The 20,509-nt window shown below is 42.5% G+C and overlaps 1 protein-coding gene across 1 annotated transcript in view; it reads left to right on the top strand.

Moving 5' to 3' along the window:
* Window positions 1-2,846: 2,846 nt before the first annotated feature.
* The window catches only part of IL1RAPL1 (interleukin 1 receptor accessory protein like 1), a 764,969-nt gene continuing 747,306 nt past the window's right edge, over window positions 2,847-20,509 (top strand). Inside the window, exon 1 of the mRNA XM_054844310.1 lies at window positions 2,847-3,025. The gene's annotated coding sequence lies outside the window, so the exon portion shown is untranslated. The remainder of the gene's footprint in view (window positions 3,026-20,509) is intronic.

Below are 20,509 nucleotides of genomic sequence, written 5' to 3'. Positions count from 1 at the left end.
CTTAATCAGCCTCTCTGGGAACTTATATAGCTCCCATGACCACTGTATATGAACACCTCACAAACATTAATGCCTTTTTTATCTTCACTGCACCCTTGTGAATAAGAACAGTGTTAACTCACATTATACAGAGAAGGAACAAAAGCACAGAGAGATTAAATGACTTGCCTGTCGGTGGAAGAGAAATCTGTAAAACATCAGGAACTGAACACAAATGCGCCAAGTGCCTGGCTGACGTGTGAACCCCAAGTCCCTCCTTCCTACTCTCTGCCACTGCAGAGCACGAATCCCCTCGAGCACTCATCGTTCTGTCCGGGCATGAACAAGACTCTTGACATCATGTAACAAGGGTGCCTGTGCTGGGAGTCCGGGATGACTCCCCAATGGCAAGAAAGAAGCTCTCCCAAAGGATAGTGTTGAGAATCGAAGTTGGGAGCCTTTCCCTCTCTCAAATGGCTGGGATGCCTGGGCTTCTAAATCAAGTGCACAAACCAGCTTTCTAAACTAGACAGTATGAGTCATTTAGCTAACTTAAAATGCCCTGTACTGATCCACAAAGAGAATCCCATAAAGTTTTTCATGTCTCTTTTACCGACCCACGCATATGGATCACTCATCATAGTAGTATCTGAATGCTGGGTTTAACCAGTCACATTAATTTCTGTGTTTTAAAAATGAATTTTGACTATTGGTTGCTGCATTCATTTTTGGTTTCTTCTATTTTTTATCCAACATGAGGAATGTCATTCTGTAATCATAAGGAGAGGTGGGGTGGGGTGCGAGCGAGCTCCACAAATTCTGCAACAGCTCCCACCTCTCCTGCAGCCCACTGACTCTGCATTGCACATTATCTGCCTATCGATAATCCTTTATCATGTTCCATAATAAAATCACACTTTCCTACGTGCTGCTTTTCTTTTGTCTCTTCTCTTGTAAGATGTTGGGGGTTTAACAACTGTAGCACTTCGGATTCTTCACTATGGTCCTACAAGGAAGCCAGGATGGATTTAGTGGTAACTGAACGTTGCCTCGTCTTTGTCCCTGTTTTGGAGAGTACCATTTACACAGGCATAAGCAGACATGTAACTGTACACGTTTATCTCACGCTGCTCAGGTATTTCCCTTTCCCCCACCCTCCCACTCCACGCAATGGGTCGTAAGAGTATGAGATGCCTCTGACCCAACCATCTACCTATGGACAGGCAACTCCGCATCTCTCTTCCTGTGAGTGCGCGCCTGCAGGGCTAGTGCTATGGAAGAGGGGGTGTCTACTTCCCTGCCCCTTTGTGCAGGAACGCGATCAAATTTAGTGGGGGGAGCATCAGAATTTTACAGAGTTATGTTTTACAGAACATTTGTTCAGTATTATAAACACCTGCAAATGCCTATTTATTTCATGAAGTAATTAACATTCCTAATTAGATGCACCTTGCAGCTGCTGTTAATCTTAATTGGCAATAATGCAGTTACATTTTGATACATATCTTCAGAAGAGTTACAGAGGAGAAGGAGAAAAAAAAAAGGAAGGAAATAAAACTGTTCCCACACAGTTCAGAGAGTTCGCACAAAGAAGATCCCATGGCAACAGCGAGGCCCACAGTTTGCCTTATAAAAATCCAAGAATAGATAATGTATCATCTCTCCTAAAACAACACTTCGCTTCGGAAACCGGAGGGGAAGGGGGAAGGGGAGGGGGTGAATAAACCACAACAGGAAAAGAGAACCAGGCTGACCCCCGCGCATGTTGCGCGCCCGGCGCTCAGCCTCCTGCCTGTGCCCCAGCCCCTGCCTCTGCCCCAGGCCCTGCTTCAACCCCTGCCCCTGCCCCGGGCAGCGAAGCGCGGCCCCGGCCCCGGCTCCGGCCCCAGCCCCAGCGCTGCGGGCCGAGGCGGCGCGGGGAGGCGGGAGGCGCCGGGGCGGAGGGAAGAAGGCCCGCTACCCAGGAGTTTCTCCAGGATCCCTTCCGAAGGGCCCTCCTCCTCTCGCTCCCTCCTTTCCCCACCCACTCCCACCCCCCAGAAAAAAAAAAAAAACAAAAACAAAAAAAAAAAAAAACAAAAAACCAACCCCAAAAAAACCCTCCTCCGACACTGGCGCTGGCGAAACGGGTGTGGGTGCGCGGCCGGGCGAGTGCCGAGGCGTCCATGGGGTGGCAGTAACGGCACCTCCTTGCCGGCTGGCGGCCCGGCGGAGGGCGCGTTCCGCCAAACGAGCCCATCTCGTAGAAACACGGGAATCATTTATGCACTGCAGTTTCTCTCGCCTCTGTCCCTCTCTCCCTCTCTTCCTCTGCTCCTTAGGATATTTTGGGTGGATTGTGGTTATCAATCAAGACCTCCTCTTCTTTGCTGATCACTTGTCATTTTCACCGGGGATTAGTATCATTCGGGGCAAGCGGACAACTGATTTTTTTTTTCCTTTCTTTTTTTCCCTTTGGAGATTTTTTCCCCACACCTCCCCCCCCCCTTTTTTTTTTTTTTTTTTTTTTTGCGCGGCGGTGAGGGTGCTAGGACCCGGGAAGCACCCTCCCCCGGTGTCGTGTCGTCCCCCCCCCTCCCCAAGCGCTTTCCCCACAACCGCCCAGCACCAGGAAACCCCTCTGGACCGCCGCTCGCCGGATACTTGCGCGGCAGCCCGGGATCCGGCCCTCGGCGGCGGCGCGGTGGGCGCGGAGCTGCCCGCGGGCGGCGCGGGGGCCCCCAAGCCGGCCGCCCCCTCCTCCCCTCCTCCCCCCGCCGCACCTGGATGGTACCTCCTGTCGGCGACGCGGGCACTTTCTGAACTAGGAAGGAAGGGGCGACTCGGGGAGGGGGGGCGGGGGGGCCGCCGAAGTCTGTATGGAATTACCTGCGCCCGCGGCGGAGCTGGCAGCGGTGGATGGATGGGCGCCGCGTCCGCGGCACTCGCGGCCAGCTCAGCCCCAGGAGTAAACACGGGGCTTCTCCGGCCGAGTGCGCAGTGTGGTGACCGGCACTCGCCCCGCTGACTGATCGCACCGGAGGGATATTTCGGGAGGCTCCTGTGGGTAAGGTCATTTTATCCAGGCAAAAGCCCGGCATTGCTAAACTTGGTGGCGTGTGATTGAAATGGGTACTTTCGGGATTGCTGCATTACCCTGATGCGAGGGGCTCCAGCCGTTATTGGCAGTTGAGCGGAATAACTGCAGTAGGTCTTCTGGTGAGTGCTTTTTGCGATTAAAAAAATAAATAAATCTTCTCCTCCCTCTCTATTCTTGCACCCTCTGGATTTGGGAGAGTACCGTAAAAGCAAGGAGTCTTTCGTTTTCCCTCTTTTTCTTTTCTTTTCTTTTCTTTTTTTTTTTTTTTTTTTTTTACCCCGGTGGTAATTATTTGACTGTAAAGGCTATGTGATAGTGAAGAAGCTCTCCGTGATGGAATCTATTTAATACAAGATCGGATCCCATGCGCTGGTTAAAACAAATGTTTCCAACTCTGTGCAGCATTCTGCTGCATTTCATAGCTGCAATGGAGGTAGAGAAATCCTGCTTTTCAAGTTGTTAAACTTTAAGGTGGCGATCCTTATTAATCATGATACAGTGCTCTGGTGCTAAGGTGGTTAAATGCCACTGGTAATTTGGGATTACAACTGTTCCTGTAAATCCTGCAAGGAAATTATAAACCGAGGGACAGTAAGGGGAAAAAAATCTCATCTTGATAGTAAAGAAATACCATAAATGTCACTAGCCTGAAAATCTCTCATCCCCCTGCTCTCATAAAATATTTTTTTCACCCAATAACTTACTTACTGAAACCTCAGACCACGTGTATGGGAGTTGAAGATTTCCAGAGATGCTATCTTCGGTATTTCATACATATATGCATCTGGCTGAGGGACTGTGTGTGAATTAATTCCTCTGTTAGTTGTGGTGTGAAGCGAGACAGGGAGAAAAAGGAGAGAAAAGATCGTCGTCTTAGGAGCAGAAGCGAGCAGGGGAAGCACTTCAGCCTTTAAAGATTTAAAGGGATCCAGGCAGTGCACATTGGTAATCTTTCTCTGCAAAATCAATTCTGATAGAGGGAATGGGGGAAGGTTGAGGGAATCGATAGTGATGACGTTGTGCAGTGCAATGCACTGCAATGCTAAAGTTATATAGCGTGTGTGAAAATGTATACCCTTATGTACTGCTGGTGGGTTCATGCATAATGGATGGAAGAAGATATGCAGATCTATCTGTAGGAAGATGGATGTATTTGTGCAAAGACGGCGATTATGTAACTTGATTACATCAGTGGCATCAGTCGCCGATAGTGGAATAATATGCTCATATAGTGTATTGATCACTTGGGTTAACTTTGTAATGCTCCCGGCAGCGGGGGATGGAGACCCGGGCAGAGGAGGGGAGATCCTTGCTCAGCTCCTGACAAGGGGTTTGCCTCTTGCAGGCTGCTTTTTTGCATCGGTGTGCTCCTGGCGGAGTTTCTCTGGGACAGGGAGTTCACGGAGGAGGAGGAGGCTGCCTAGTTGCTAATTCAGCCACACCCGCGCAGAGGGCTCCAGAAAAGCCCCTGCAAGGCTGCACAATGGTCCCATTGAGCAGATCCGGCTGCGTGCTCCTCGGCAAGGTCACACGGCAACCTGGGACTTCAGTGCATGGCAACAGCTGAGCGGAGGAGGAACAAAACCGAAATTAAAATTGATCCTCCTCCCCCCTCGCTGTCGCCTACCTCCAAACACGTCGTTCTGCTGACCCCTCTTCCAGTGCTCGAAGCAGAGCTGGTGCTGCTTCACCCTGAGTATGTGCGGCGCTTAACATAGAGAGCGTCGTCTCTCTTGGTGTGTGCAATGACTGCCTCGCAGCTTTAGCAGGATGCTGCTTCTGGGTTTTAGAGTACAGCATGACTGACTTTTTAGAAAAAAAGTATTGTCAGATACAACAGCCTAATCTACCTGTTACGTTTGCAGGGAACCTATAAGGTGGTCTGTTAACACATTTAAAGCATCTCGGAAGTGAACAGGTGAAGAGCAAAGGTGTGACAGGGGTCCCATCGGTTTAACTCAAATGGACTTTTTTAGCAAATTGTCCACAAAGATAGTAGTATCAGGATGTACTTTAATATCCATTTTAGAATCATAAATCACTATTCCTATCTGTTCGGGGTGGTGGGGGGTGGTTGTTGAAGAGTACTCCTTGAAGACAGATAAGCTCGCAAAGGCACTGCTGAGGCCCCGTACCTCTCATGGATGCATTTTCTGAAAAATGTAAGCCTGGTGAAATCTTAACTCAGCTGAAATGAGTGATCTTATCGTCACCAGCCTATGTCCTTCCCTACTTCACTCTGAATTAATTCCAGCAAAATTTCACTAAAATACTTTTCAGTTAAGAAGAGGTGAGGGCAGAGTGGGATTTACATCTCTTGATAAACATGATCTTCACGTACCTGCTAGATTTAGTATACTATCAAACTCACAGTGATTTTGCCATGGAACCAGCCTGAAAAAAATAATTTTTCCTCTGCTTCTCTGAAAAAAATCAGTATTTTAAAGTTGGTTTGCCATTAGTTCATGACTATTTTCATATTTCTGGAGGATAAGTCTGGGCAAGCACTAATAAATCCTGCTAACGTAGTTTAGAGTTTGACATTCATAGAGTATACTCAGTAAATTGGAAAAAAAGGATATGAAGTTAACTCTGTTTCCATCCTTCAGGGGTCAGAATAACACTACGGCAACTCCTATGCATTGCTATAGCTCTTATAATTTTCAGAAATGTCCATGGCATACTCTGTTCCACCACACACGATTACAGGCATGCTCTTTCCCTTTAATTCCTTACCGGGCTTCTTGTGACATACAAGCTACATACCTGTACCACCCATCCTAAAGGAAAGCACAATTGTCTACCAGAAAGTGTTATAAAACTGGTGCTGTAAAAGAGGAGGCATTGCCAGTGTGGGAATATATCACATGGTACATATAAAGTGGCGTGCAGCACGCAAGGATTTGCAAATTCAGGGTAACAGAGAGCAGTAAGCAACCGAGTTTTATTCATAGATTAATTTCATTGTTGTAGTTAGCAATACCCACTTGGTAAAAATAGAGAGTTTCAGCTCCAATGCAATATCCATTCAGTTTGCACCAAATATAGCTTTTCGAGAGGAAACTTTCCTTGCTGAAGTAAAACTGTAAATCACTCGGACAAATGAAGAGAAAATGTGAGGAGAAATATTTACATAAAACATTCCCAGGCTCCAAATCTCAGACCACTGAAAGCAGTAAGAGTTTTGCCACCCACTCCTCGCTAGCGCTGGGAAGCCGGCTTTTAAAGAAAACAGCAGTGCATGAAGAATAATCTCAGTGCCTCCCTCTGAAAGAGCAGGCTTCTGACTGGCGTTATCACTGAAGACAGTAGACTTGTTTTACTGCTGATAGGAAAATTTGAAACATAAGGGGCAGATCTTAATGAAGCTTTTTTTACTATTCAGTGATATTCTTGTAATGTATTCAGAGTACTTTCTGTGGCTATTATGTCAAACCCATGTACTCGGAAACAAAGCAAAAACTGGATAACCGACTGAGGTTTTCAGTTCGGTATATTTGCACTTACAGAGAAGTGTTTGGATATACTTCTGTGTTTCGTAACAGCTATGATCTTTAGCAGCTGGGATTCTTCTTATTTTTATAGTATACGCTGCATGATAATATATGGCAATTGAAACATCCAAACTCTGATTAATATGATTAAAAACTAGCAACTTAGCTAGTGGTGCTCAAGTTGTAAAGTTTAATTATAGTGGCACCATTTGCACAGCTATAGATAAGGTTGTGTCAGCATTTCTATTATAAACCTTTATCTTGTTGCCATCCGTTGTGTCAGGGGTCCGTGAAATAAGAAGAATTTACATTAGAGACCATAACGGCTGTTTTGGATTACCGTCATGGCCTGCCAGGTCAGTAATCCATGTGTTTCTTTAAGTCTTTACATCCACATGTACAGCAGCACCAAAGCAGCCATTATGCTCTGTCGGTTAAAGTGTATGCTTGTTTTATTTTAAAATGTAATTAACTATGAGATGATGAACCACAGTGACTCAGGAGGGATCATTTAACCTATCATTTTGCATGCACTTCTGTATTGTTTTCATATTCTTAAAACCAGACCAAATGCAGCAATGAATTTTACTTGTGATAGCTTAAAATTAATGCACATTTGGAAGAAAGCTCTTGTGGAGGGGGGGAAGGGGGAAGAATGAAGATGAAAGGTTGTGGGTTTTTAATGTAATATTCAAGCTTTGCATGTTTCTCTAAGGTAGTCACATACGGAACTCCGTTCTATTGCAAAAGGCGAAAATCCTGCGTTATTTGCCAAAGCTATGTAAGACCGGGGCAAGGAGATCAGGTAGTGCTGGTTCTCTGTTTTAACATTGGGTACTCTGTTTTTCTAGGTCTCACTGTACCTGTGTATTATAGGCACTCCTAGGTCATTTCATGGTGTTACACAGCACACTGTTTATGCCTCGATAACTAGGTCTGAACAAACGAACCGAGGATATCAGTCTTACTGCTTTCTGTGCTTAGAAATTTAATGTTTATAAGAACAGCACACAGACATACAATAGTCCTTCAGTGGTCATGGCATCAATGGCAGCTATTACCCACACAGAATTTTCGATTGGAGATGAAGAAGGAGAAAGGGAGAAAATGAAAACTTTTAGATTTTTGCCAATGCAATAGATACTATTTCAATTTTATTTTTCCTTTAGGGCCTAATTTAGGAAGTACTCAGGTAGCTTCTGAGAAGAAATGCAGAAACCTATTTCACACATTGAGAAGACCAATACAATCTATACAAATCTATACAATCAGCAGGTGGACAAGGGGTAGTACTACTGGGTGATTGAATGGCTAGTGGTGTCAGAAAGTTTTCTGTTCTCTGGCTCTTCACAGCTGTCCTCAATGAATAGTGCATTACAAAAGAGGAACAAAATGGAGACTAGCAGAATGGGTTAAAAAAGGGGGCAGAAAAGCGTATAAATATACAGACATTGGTGATGTAGCTCCTGTCTCTTCAGAGATGGGGTATATTTCCATATACCTTTTCTCTGTTCTTCACTAGTGAGACCCAGATACTTAAAGTTACTGCAATTCCCAACTCCCACTGCTCTAATTTTTTTGGGAATTCTTAAACTCTTCAGTGTGAGGGCCATCACCTTTTCATTTACATGCATGTTTCTGGTCGCACCATGAGACTGATCTCTCAGTTGAGGTAACTTGAGGTCCTTCTCCATAAAATAATAAATTAGTGGCAGGAACATGAGAGAAAGAATGTTTCCTGTTGGATACTTTAGAAAAGACAGATATTTTACAAGAATCAATTTTTTCTCTGACAAAGCACAAACTGTTGGAATTTCCAGCAAAAATCTCACAATGCTCTTACAAGACGGCCTCTTACAAAGCTAGTGCCACTGCCACGTATAACCTCGATATCTCACTTTCACCTATTAAGTTCCACTTAATAATGCGTGCTTGGACTGTCAGTACCAATTTCAGTAAACTCAATCCCAGCCAAAAGTTTAGACTGTTTCAAAGAAAATGAAGTCATAGTAACGTGCATCGCTATAACGCACAGGGAAAGGCTTCTGCTGGTGAGGTTAGGAGTGAGTTTAACTGGCAGCGACCCGTCTGGGTTCCCTGACCAGTTGCCTCAGACCAAGAATTGCTGTGCCGGAACCGTGTAAGGGACCTGTGTGTACGTTCGTCCCTGTCTACATCCGTTTGGCAGTGCGTCTCTACTGGATTTGACTCTGAGCTCAGTGGATCATATGCCTCGAGGATAATTCCTACACCAAGAAGATCTGTCGGTATGATGGAAACCTTGGGATGGAGCCACTATGTCTGCAGAGGGATGTGTTTGGCCGGGATGCTTTTGTGTGGCACTGATCCCTGGCAACAATTTTAGCCCTGTGTCTGTCAGGTTGCTGTTCAGTGCACAGAATTTCAGGATGGCAGCAGAGCACAGCTGTTACCATATAGCACCTTGGCATTCCTGCATCCTCAACTTCTCTTCAATGCTTTCTGGCTGTCTCCTCCCAGATTTAAACTTTTTTTGCAGGAAATCTTACCTTTGCTCATTTGAAATAACATGACTGGAAATGCATGTCATTTCCTTTTCGGCAAGTTGTATGCATAATGGAGATGTGTGTGTATGTCTATGTATCAATCTAGCAATAAGATCTGCATATTTATTACACATGGAGTTTACTTTATTCATCATGTCCTCTTACAAAAGAGGAGAGGCCTGTGAACTTTCTACTAGACATTTCTTTGGGGGGGGGCGGTCCCAGAGCTGAAGTTGGTGTGCTTACACCAATGTTAAATCAGATTCACTGACTGGCAATGTCTCTATATACATATATATATATATTTAGTTATGTACACACACATATGCACAAATATGTATGCCTACATATATGTAGGCATACATATGTATTTACTCACATATATACACAGAGGAAGACTGAGAGCAAGCCATAAAGAGAAAATACTCTAGTTATTTCTTATGCTAAATATAGGAAACATAACACAATTCAAACGTGCCATGAGATAGTAGCTGGTTTTGAGGGTTGATTTAATTTCTTTTTTAATGATTGTAAATGCAGCTTATATGAAGACAACACGAATTTATTTTGGAATGCCAAAACTAAAACATACTTTGAAAGGACTATCAAAGATCACCATTCAGGGCTATATGGTATCATCTGTTATTTTAGAAATATACATGGTCACACTTTGGAAGGTACAATCTGAATGTTTCCCGTATACCTCTCCAACAGAACAACAGATACAATTGAAAGTTTCTTGTCCTTTATTATGGAAAAGCTCGATCAGAGTATTTGCTCAGTTCATAGCAGAAGAAAGCTATATATGTAAAATTAAAGGAATGCAAAACTTTGTTTAGTATTTTTTGTGTAACAATTGCTGTAGCAGCTGTTGACTCTCATATTCGGTACGAATAAAGTGTCTGCCTTTGGTCACTTCTTATCCAGAGAGCTATTAAGGAAAGAAGAAAGGACCAGAGAATGACAGGAAAAAGAAAAGACTTCTACATGAAAAGATTCCCATCTGAAGAAAGAGATGAAGGTTTTGTATTATTCAGAAAAGAGGAAGATATGACATGGAAGAACAGGGGATGCAGTAGGGAATACTGAAGGCTATTGAAAGATACTTTGGGTTCTCTTATATATTGTTTTCCCGATGACCAATAAAATTAATTTGTGACAAATCTAAAATGAGTAAAGGAAAGCACTCCTTTGCATAGTTTATTCAAATTCTTTGTCTCTTATTGGCAAAGGTACAGTGAAGAGAGAGATCTAGTAGAATAGAATAGCTTGGGTAAGTCCATGAATAAAAACAAAATTTTAAATTTTTGCATTTTAATGGATAGTTAGGTAAGAAGATATCAGCCTGTGTAACAGATAGTTAGATAAGAAGGCTATCACCTTGTGTACCCCAAGGACCACCTGCTAACTTCCAGTCACCGTGTAATCAATGGATGTGTGCGTCTGTGATATCACCATGTAATCAATGGATGTCCGCATCTGTGATACCTAAAGTGTTACAGGATGCTTCATCCAACGGATTTGCTACTGGCTTCCTTTGGAGGCCTGCTGTCTGGCTAGGTGGACTGTAAATGTGTTCCTGTGACCGTATGTCCTGGTTTCAGCTGAGAGGGTTAATTTTCTTCCTAGCAGCTAGTATGGGGCTATGTTTTGGGTTTCGCTGGAAACAGTGTTGATAATATAGAGGTGTTTTTGTTATAGGGACCTGTTGTTGTTGAGCAGTGCTTACACAGAGCCAAGGCCTTTGCTGCTTCTCTCAACACCCTGCCAGCAGGATGGCTGGGGGTGCACAAGGAGTTGGAAGGAGACACACACAGGACAGGTGACCCCAACTGACCAAAGGGATATTCCATACCGTATGATGTCATGCTCAGTTTATAAGGAGCTTGGGGAAGAGGGAGAGGAAGGGGGGCAGCATTCAGACTGATGGTGTTTGTCTTCCCAAGTCCCCGTTAGGCGTGATGGAGCTCTGCTTTCCTGGGGATGGCTGAACCCCTGCCTGCCCATGGGAAGTGGGGAATGAATCCCTTATCTTGCTTTGCTTGTGTGCACGGCTTTTGCTTTACCTGTTGAACTGTCTGTATCTCAACCCACGAGTTTTCTCACTTTTGCCCTTCCGATTCTCTTCCCCATCTTGATGGGGGGGAGTGAGCAAGCGGCTGCGTGGTGCTCAGCTGGGGTAAAACCACGACACCATAGTTCTTCACTACCTATCAAGTTCACAAATCCGGCAATTGCGGTACTGCTTAATAAAGACTTTATTAGTGCTGACTGGGCAACCTAATTTGGCTGTTTAAGTCCTCATTACTAAAGTCCTGATCCAAAACCCACTGAAGGAAATGGAAAGATGCCCACTGCACTCAGTAGGTTTTTGATCAATCTCCAGCTTTATCATCTAATTTTCTCATTTGTGTTAGTTTCTGTGAAAAAAGCCTCACACTGCTTCTTATTTTTAATACATTAACATTGATTAGAAAAATAAAATCTTGTAAACTTTAATAGAATTCAGTAAAGCTTTACTGTGTTATTGACAGCATAGTCAGTCCCATCAATTTCCATCGTTAAAAGATATGCGACTCTCATATTTTATTTCTTCGTAGAAAGGAATGTCTGGATTCTTGAAAGGTTGTCAGGCCATTGTGGGTCTCCAGTGCTTTCAGTTGCTATGATGGGAAAATCATAAAGCCCTTTACAAATTAATCACTAAAAATACATGCAGTATCAGTGTACATCCTGAGCTAGTTCTTTCTAAAAATTCAGCAGGTTGATCAAATTATAGATACGTTTTAATCTTTAGTTAGATTAACATAGCCTCCTTCCTATTGCCTCTTTAGTGCTTTATAATGTATATTCTATTAAAGGACAATCACATGGCTCAATGGACAGACACTGTACATGTATTTATGGCTGTTCACATGCAAGGGACCTTTGTTAATTAGTGTTTTATCTGGATTGTGTCCATTTGTAGTAGTACTTAATGCTTAAGGCTTCCATATTAGCTAATGTAACGTATGTCTTTTATTTCTTCAGCATATTAAAATTAGTTTTGCAGGTTTGGAGCAAAGATAGAAATAATTAGGGTAGGTAGCAAAGGAAGATTGGTTTCCACAAAGGTTCACAAAACCAGAGGCCCTCTCTGTCATTACTGAAGGGAGTTGTTCCTCCAGGGGCAACCGAGGGCCGGGCACTAACTTTAGGATCCGTGCTATCACTATAAACTTTTCCCCTTTCTGAATGTTCCTGATAGGAACAAAGAAACAAGTCCTTAGCAATGAATTTGGAGTACTTCAACATAAGACAAATAAAAATAAAATTACAGATGAGTGACATTTAATTCCAGTTACTGCTTTACCATACTACTTTCCCAGGTCTGTTGATACTTAATAAAAATAATTTGAAGGTATTGGTCTTCCAAGGCCTGAAATCAGTCCCTTTCACTAGTTCCAAGGATTTCTTCTTTGTAAAACTTTACTAAATTTGTCCATACTTCAGTTTCCAGGCTCTAAACTTTGCAACACAGAAACACCTCCTGCCTTCTTGTCTTTTTATGTGTTTCATCTGTTTATAAGATGTTGTGGATGCCCCCTCCCTGGAAGTGTTCAAGGCCAGGTTGGATGGGGCTTTGGGCAACCTGGTCTGGTGGAGGGTGTCCCTGCTCATGGCAGGGGGGTTGGAACTAGGTGATCTTTGAGGTTCCTTCCAAACCAAACCATTCTATGATTCTATGATTCTATAATATAAACTCTTTGTTTAAGATCTCTATTTTATTATATATGGAGTAGGGTTAGAGGAAGAGTTAATGTCAATTTCTTCTCCCTACCTCAGTGAAAATTCAATTTTCTGCTGGCTCTTGAAAATCACGGAAAATATTTGCTTTCCTCCAGAAAAAAAATGTCATTTCCATGTTGGTTAGAGGGTGGGTTTTTTCTTTTTTTTTTTTTTATTTAGTACTTAGATTTTGGGAGGATTAAATCAAAAGATGACATTTTACATGTAAAATTTTAATGAAAACATTTTCTTTTCTGTAGAAAATTAATCAGGGAAGATAATTTCACAGTACTTAATGCAAGTTCTTAGCAGAACAGGACTCTCAGCTAAGGTCTTTAGATGCTAAATAGCACAAATATGAAAATAGTGCTGTGAGTCATACTACTGGGGGTGGCTGGGTCAGCTGCCTGTTTCCTAAATACTAATCAGTCTTTTTAATTTAAGGTAACTTCACTATTCATCATCTTCTTTTTCCATGTTGCCTGAATTAATTGTACATAAAGTATGGATGGGCATAAATCAAAGGTAGCTTGTGTTTTACCTTTTTGCCAGGGTTCAAGTGTAACCCACTTCGTTAACAGAACAAAAATATTAATAGCAGTAGGTCTTTCTGGTTTAGATGCTGAACTTTAACCCCATGTTGGCTCCTGTTCATCAAATCTTAATCCAGTGCCCGAGGAGCTGCTGAAAAGACTGCTGCTGGCCTCAGTGTGTAGTGAAATAGATTTGGGAATCTTAAAATCTGAGCAGCAAGTTTCTCTTACTTCCCGCGGTGCGTTTGCCTGCCGGTGCAGGGCCATCACCTGCTGTACTGCCTTTGCGAAGAGTAGCTTTTCCAAAGGGAACGCCGAAGCAGGGCAGTTCCCGTTTCACCGGGGGATAATCCCAGGGGCGAGGGGATCTGGGGTTTCACGCACGAAACCTCTGCCCTTTGTTTTAAGTCTCATTACTAGAACTGACAAGCCGTGCTCAGTGCCATCCTTTGGGCTAATTCCAGCTGATGGCTTTTGCCCGCGGCCGGAACACAGAGCTCAGCGGCGATGCCGGCAGCGTTTCCCCCGTCACAGCCGGCCGCAGGAATACACCTGGCCAGTGGACTCCGTGCCCGGCACGACTCGTCGCCTGGAGACTTGTGGTCTCCCTAGCTTTGTTTAATGCAGGAGATTGTTGCCAGCTCTGAAGATACTTGTGTTTGCTGATGGGAAATAGCACTAACCAAAGCAAGGGTGAACTGATTTCACACAGAAACTCCTGTCAGAGCTCTGTGCTACATCAGGAATAAGCTTAGAGTAGTTCCAGTGAAGCCGTTTCATTCGGCTTGCCAGATTGAGTCCAATATGAACCTTCAACGTAGATATTGTTGCATTAATTTTAATGAATAAAGATCACAGACACATTACTTATTTAATTAACATAGCCAAACCCATTGTCAGCAAGCAAAGAAGTTATATTGTACAGCTGCTCTAATGCAATCACAAGAGTATACTTTATGGTTGTGAGAATATAATTTTCTTGTTAAAAACCTTTGATGTTTCTTTAAATATATAAAAATACAGGAAATGTGTAAATAAGGCTTACCATCCATCTCAAATGAAACAAGTGTTTTAGCTTTAATCTGTGTTTATTTTGACATCTTTCAAATAATGCTGATTTATATATACATGCATATATATAAAAATATAAGCAGTTATACATGTACATACATGTCTTTTATTATAAAATCATAGGTGTTAATATTGAAAAATAGAACCATAATGTCAATTTTCATATGTTACCTTTACCTTTACTTTAATCTTTGTATTTACACAGTTAAGGACTGTTTAACCACAAGAGTTTCACTTTTCTTGTGCTTTCCTGCCTGGTCTAACTCACTGGTAGACAGAAAATGCTCCTTTGATTCAGACTCATGGAATTCAAGAGCATTGCATTGGACATTGAATACTTGACCAAGACCCACTGCACAAAGTCTTGCCCGCATGTCTAGTTTAGACCTATGCGTGTTTTTCCGTCTGAGCTCCTTCATGCATTATTACCACATGAGCTGGTTCAAAGTTTCTGAAAGTAAGTCAAGGAGTCAAGAGGCCACCAGTCAGCTGAATGACAGTATCTTGACGTGTGCAAGATAGCCTTCTGGCTCTGTGTTAGTCCTGAATTCATAACTCACAGGGCGTCTGTGTTTCGTGCAATAGGGGAAGCTATATGGGCAGTTTATCTCATAGATTGGCAGGAGCTGCTTGCTCTGTAGATGGGTTTAGATTACAGTAGGAGTCAAGATTTTAACACATATTTTTCGTGTGCTTAGTCTCACACTGACACAGACTATGGAAACCATTGCTTGAAAGCAATATATATAGTCATACTGCGGTTTATCTAATAACGAAACCTGAACACGGAAATGTAAATTTAATGTAGTCCAAAGTGTCTGCATCAGTGTAGTTGGGCTGTATCAGTGTCACCTGAAACGGAAATAAGTAAATTTGTTGTTAGTTTGGCAGGCACTGTGGTTCTACAATTCTTGCTTTTATTATTGTTTTTGGTGCTGTGATTTTAACCCTGCAGAGTGGTGTCAAATAAACTTTTAACCTTATGCTTTATTGTGATGAATGAGGATGACTGAATTTTCAACTGGAGACTGTTTCCTATGGCAATATCTTGTATTTTTTCTACCAAAATTGGCATGGTATTCTTAGCTTAAAAAGGAAGTTTTTTGCTTTATTTTTTTTCTTTTCTGGGAATGTATAGTCTAAAGGTTATTGCAGGATTGAGGAAAAATAGTAGAGTAAGACTATGTTCAAATAACACCATTTTTTTTTTACACCCACAGATTTTTGATTTTTTTTTTAAGGATTATATATTAAGACTTAAAAAAAGAAAAACACACAACCCCCCTCTCCCCCCCCAAAGATGAGGGAAAGGGGCACACCAGAAAAAAGACAAGTTTTTGTAATTAAATTTAGATACATGTTTCTTTAAGTCCATAACTTGCTTTAAAATGCAAATTGTCTTTCTGCTTATCTTAGAGGGCAGACAGTCCCTCTTACTATTTAAAGCTTATTTTTAAAATAGCTTCAGTATGAAAGGTCCCAATTTTTATTCAGTCCTTATCAAAAAATAAAAATAAACAAAACATGCTGTCCAGCAACACTCACTTTCCTTTAGATGTTCAGAAATAGTTAAAATACAGAAGAGAGCACCATCACTGATTTCAGTATCAAAATGGTATATTCTTCTAGGGGGTTCCATAAAATTTGGTTTATGGAACTCAAAATTTCCATAACACACAGAGTTGTTGGTGTTTGACATAAGAAATCACTGATTTCAGCAGGAGGTTGTCTTTTGTTCATGTCTGGAAATCTAGCCTGCTTTTACTGTTACATGATGTGTGTGGTGGACGGCTCTTAAGGTGACCACAGTCTATTATACATGGATGAAACAAGAACTGTTTTATCAGTTTCCATGAGCAAATGGGGACTTCACTTTCCCTAGCTGTACACACCTCTTTAAATTTTACTTGAAAACAAAGCCATTAGAGGAGAAAATATCCTTAAATGATCCTATATTTTATGTGCCGTGATATACAAGTACATTAATTATTTTCAGCAGTGTGTAATTTATTTAACTCTACTGGTTGAGACATTCTGGCTCTCACCAGTCACTGACAGCGATTGTGACTCCCTTCTGCTCACATCGCTTACGTTATATGACAATACTGTATCTATGTAGTATGTTGTTCCTGAGATTTCATAACCCAGATGGACAATTAGCTGTATACCTGCCAGTTAAAATAATGGGAGCTCTGCTGGTTTTGACAAAGATCGTGCTCTTTCTAGAGGCAAATCGTGGAGTGGGGGTGCCCGGCTGACGGGGAGCACATCGGGTGCCCCAGACGGGAAGGCGCAGGGTCTGCAGGTGATGTGCGTGGGTGCTCGGAGAGCCGCAGGTGGTGGTCAGCCCAGCACCACCTCCCTCTTCTTCAGCCCTGTAGTTACCCCATCTGCTATGTAACAGCTGACAGGTGTGGGGAAGGCTGCTCTAGGATGGATATTAAAGAAAGACTATTAATAATTAAGAAATTGAGAAATCCTAGGCATCGGTCAGTGGCCTCTGGCATGACTTTGGATCGATCACATAATCTTTTCTGTTGCACATGTTGTCCCTAGGGAGAGATCGCTGCCTCCTTGGCCAATGTCAGCCTTGGCTTAACATCAGCTCCCAAGAGAAGGAGGGGGCTTGGTGGGGGGGCTGGCCCTCCACAGCAGCTCTCTGGGGCCAGCTGGCCAGGCACCGAGAAGGGGACCTGACAGCCAAGTGCTGGAGAGCCATTCTCAGCCACATTGCCCAGCGTCCGTCCTCTCTCAAGCAGGACCAAAGTATTTTTCATTTGGCCTCGGGTCTCAGCCATCTGTGGTGGTCCTAGCACTGAGTTATGAATATTACTGCTGTTTTCGGGTAGGTTTTGGGGGTATTTTTAGTTTTGATTGTGTAAAGCGCAGCCCCCCCCGGCACAAAACTGGTAGTAGATGTTGCAGGTTCTAGACCACGCGCAGGGATAAGCTGAGGGATGGGATGGAATCGGACAGTTCAAGTCTGTCACCTTGGTATTGGAGGTGGTCCTTGGAGTCAGCTGTCTTACCTCGTCTGCTGACTCCAAACAGACACCAGCAACGAACTCGCATTATGCTGTGTAGATGGTCTGGGAACTGCGGGAGGGAGTTTACTGACGGACTGCGTTACTCGGCAGTGGAGACGCATTGCCTGGCTTCAGTTCCCACGAGCAGAACGGGGTGGTAGCGCTTCTCACCTCCCTGGCTCGCTAAGGGAATACGTACATTAGAGACTGCGAGATGTTAAGATATGGTAAGATAGGGTGTTTTGCGGTGTGAGGAGAGCACAAAAGGCAAGCTCCTGTCTGAGAAGACGGATGGGTTTCTTTCAGCAAAGCGTTAATGCGTGCTGTATTCTTCTTCTGAAGTGGGAGCTAATAATCACAGGCTCTGCAGTTGTTTCTGGGGATTTTGTTATGCAGATGGTACTTTCTAATTATTACATTGTAAAATTCATACACATGTGAAAGGAAAGAGTGAAATGGAGAGGGGCAATCTAACTAAATATGAAAAGCATATCTATAAACAGATATTTTTTTCCTAAGAGTAAATTAGCTCACTCCTAGCCTTACGCTTTGGAGCTCTGTCTGGCTATATCTGTGTTTGTAAAATGCTAATGCCTCTTTTTTGTATTGCCCTTTGAAAAGTCTCAGAAACCTGACTGCCATCCCCGACAGGCTGTGGAGACAGGTCAGTGCAGGGCTCACACCTCTGTTTCAGCCCCATCAGGACGGGCAAGTGTGTGCCTCCTGCTCTCCACGTTGGGACTGGGGAGGTCCCCAGCGCAGGTCCTGTTTGGGGTGTCCCTCTGTAACACAGCTGCTCTTCAGAGGTAAACTACACACCTTCTTGGTCTTGTACGCTCCATTCCACAAATTGTCTTGCAAAAAAAGGGCTGGTGAAACAAAAGTTTGGTGGAACAATTCCATTGGAAACCAGAATTTGACACAGCCATATTTCCCATTTGTAGGAGAACTGAAATGCACTCGGCGCTCTGGCAGATCATGTTTGTTCAGCAGATTTCAATTAAGGGAGTTATTGCTTTTGAAGGCCAAGCTCGACTTTTTTCCACAGCAGATTTTTTCCTTTCCTCTCCATACATAACTCCAGACAATGACTTTATACAGACAAAATGTGCATCTGCCTGTATCCTTAGAAAGCTTTTATGATGGAGTTGTGGGAAAAATTATTTTACCTTGCCCTGTCTGAATTGGCAATAGTGTCTGCTGTGGGAGGAGGCAGGCATTGTGGTTAGGGTTTGGATGGGAACAAGGACTTTAATGTTGGTGGAGAAATTATTATTATTTCTTTCTATTACAAGATTGCCCATAATCGCCCAGTTTCCATTTCCCTCTGTGTTGTGCACACTCAGAACTCGTTCCATAAAGCTTACAAGAGATGAAAATTGGATAAGGGCAGCTGGGGAGCACAAGGTAATAACAAAACCGTATTGGCAACACTATTGACAGTAGCTGTCATCTACCGCTTCCTTCTCAATTTTTTGTAGGCATCACAGTAGAGAAGGGACTTGAAGGAACAGAGGTTGGAGTTCACCGTCTTTTTAGTCTGCTTGAATGATTGAGGAGGGCTGTACAAACCCACCTCAGGCTTAATTTCGTAGCAGCCAGTTCTCGCAGCGGGTGAGGTGTGTCTGTTGGAAGAGCACAAAGCTTGCACGATGCCAGCCCACCTGCAAGTGTCACCTAAGAAAAGAAAAAATCAACAGTCCAGTTTGCATTGTGCTATCAAAACAATTAACTTGCTCAAAATCATGTTGATTCTGTAAAGTGATTTTACCTGTAGAAGAAGAAATTTCTGCACAAATTCCCGTGAACCTTTCAGTACTCTGTGGGATAAATCTTTCCTCCATCAGTGAAATCCCAGCATTCTAAGTTTAGAAAACAGAAGACTAAACTGTCACTGGGGGGAGGTAAGCATAATTTCATATTATGCAGTATTCAGAGTACTTAAATAAAATATTTGGGCTCTTAGTTTGAATTTGGACTTTTGACCTTTTATTAATAAGCAAGTTTTAATCTATTTGAATTTGAAGGATATTTAATTTTTAATGCAGACTTTGTGTCATTTTACTTTCTTAATAATCAGAAGGTCACATGATATCAGATGAAACACCTTATGACAATCTAAATTGAGTATATCATCATTATTACCTTTATCAGTCAGAAAGAATTAATTGCATTGGGAGTATTGCTCATAGATCATGATGTCTGCTTCTTAAAAATGCATTGACCTATAAATTGTCCTCCAATAGCCATCCCCAGACTAGACAGGAGTTACTAAAAGAAATTTGTAGAAAGATGTCTGCTGAATGATGGGTGTTTGCACAGTAAAGCTGAGGAAGAAGGTGGCTATTCAAAGCCCCTTTTAAAATTTTTTTGTTAGATCTTAAAAAAAAGAATACAGTTTTCTATTTCTAGTATGAATTAACTTAATTCACATAGGAGAGATATTTTTTTTTTTTCTGTGTATTTGTTTCCCTGTAAGACAGGACACTAGTGGAACATGTACTAACCACCACATAAATTCATAGATACATGTTCCTGGTGCCACATTATTTTTTACCAAAATACAGTAAAATTGTTCAGAAGACGAATGATTCCTGGAACCAGTTATCTTTGTATTTATTTTTTAAGATCTATTTTACAATGATTCAAAAATTTTTGTAAATCCTATCATTTGCTGCTCAGGGTCTACTCCAGTTCTGAATGTATGAACCCATCCTTAGGAACAGAGGACGGGGTCTTATTGTTATGCAGTCCCTACTCCCTCTTAGAACAGTTTTCTTTTGGGTTTGTCCTTCTACTCTGGTTTCTGCTTTCAAGGCCAAAATAATTGCTGGACAGCTCAGATTTAGTGCCCTTTAATTGAAATGGCTTTTCTTCTGACTCATGTCTATTCCCTGACGGTATACAGAAAGCAGTCACAACTTCTCTGATATTTATCACAATAAACAAGCTAAATTTTTCTATTCTAGTTCGACTTCCTATTGCCCTTATGTCTTTTAGCAGCCACCTTTGCACTTGTTGTGATCTGAGTTCG

Source organism: Grus americana, chromosome 1 (assembly GCF_028858705.1).
Source record: "Grus americana isolate bGruAme1 chromosome 1, bGruAme1.mat, whole genome shotgun sequence".
Classification (NCBI taxonomy): Eukaryota; Metazoa; Chordata; class Aves; order Gruiformes; family Gruidae; genus Grus; species Grus americana.
Note: the sequence above shows the minus strand (reverse complement) of the source record. Positions and strands in the feature narration are given on the sequence as shown.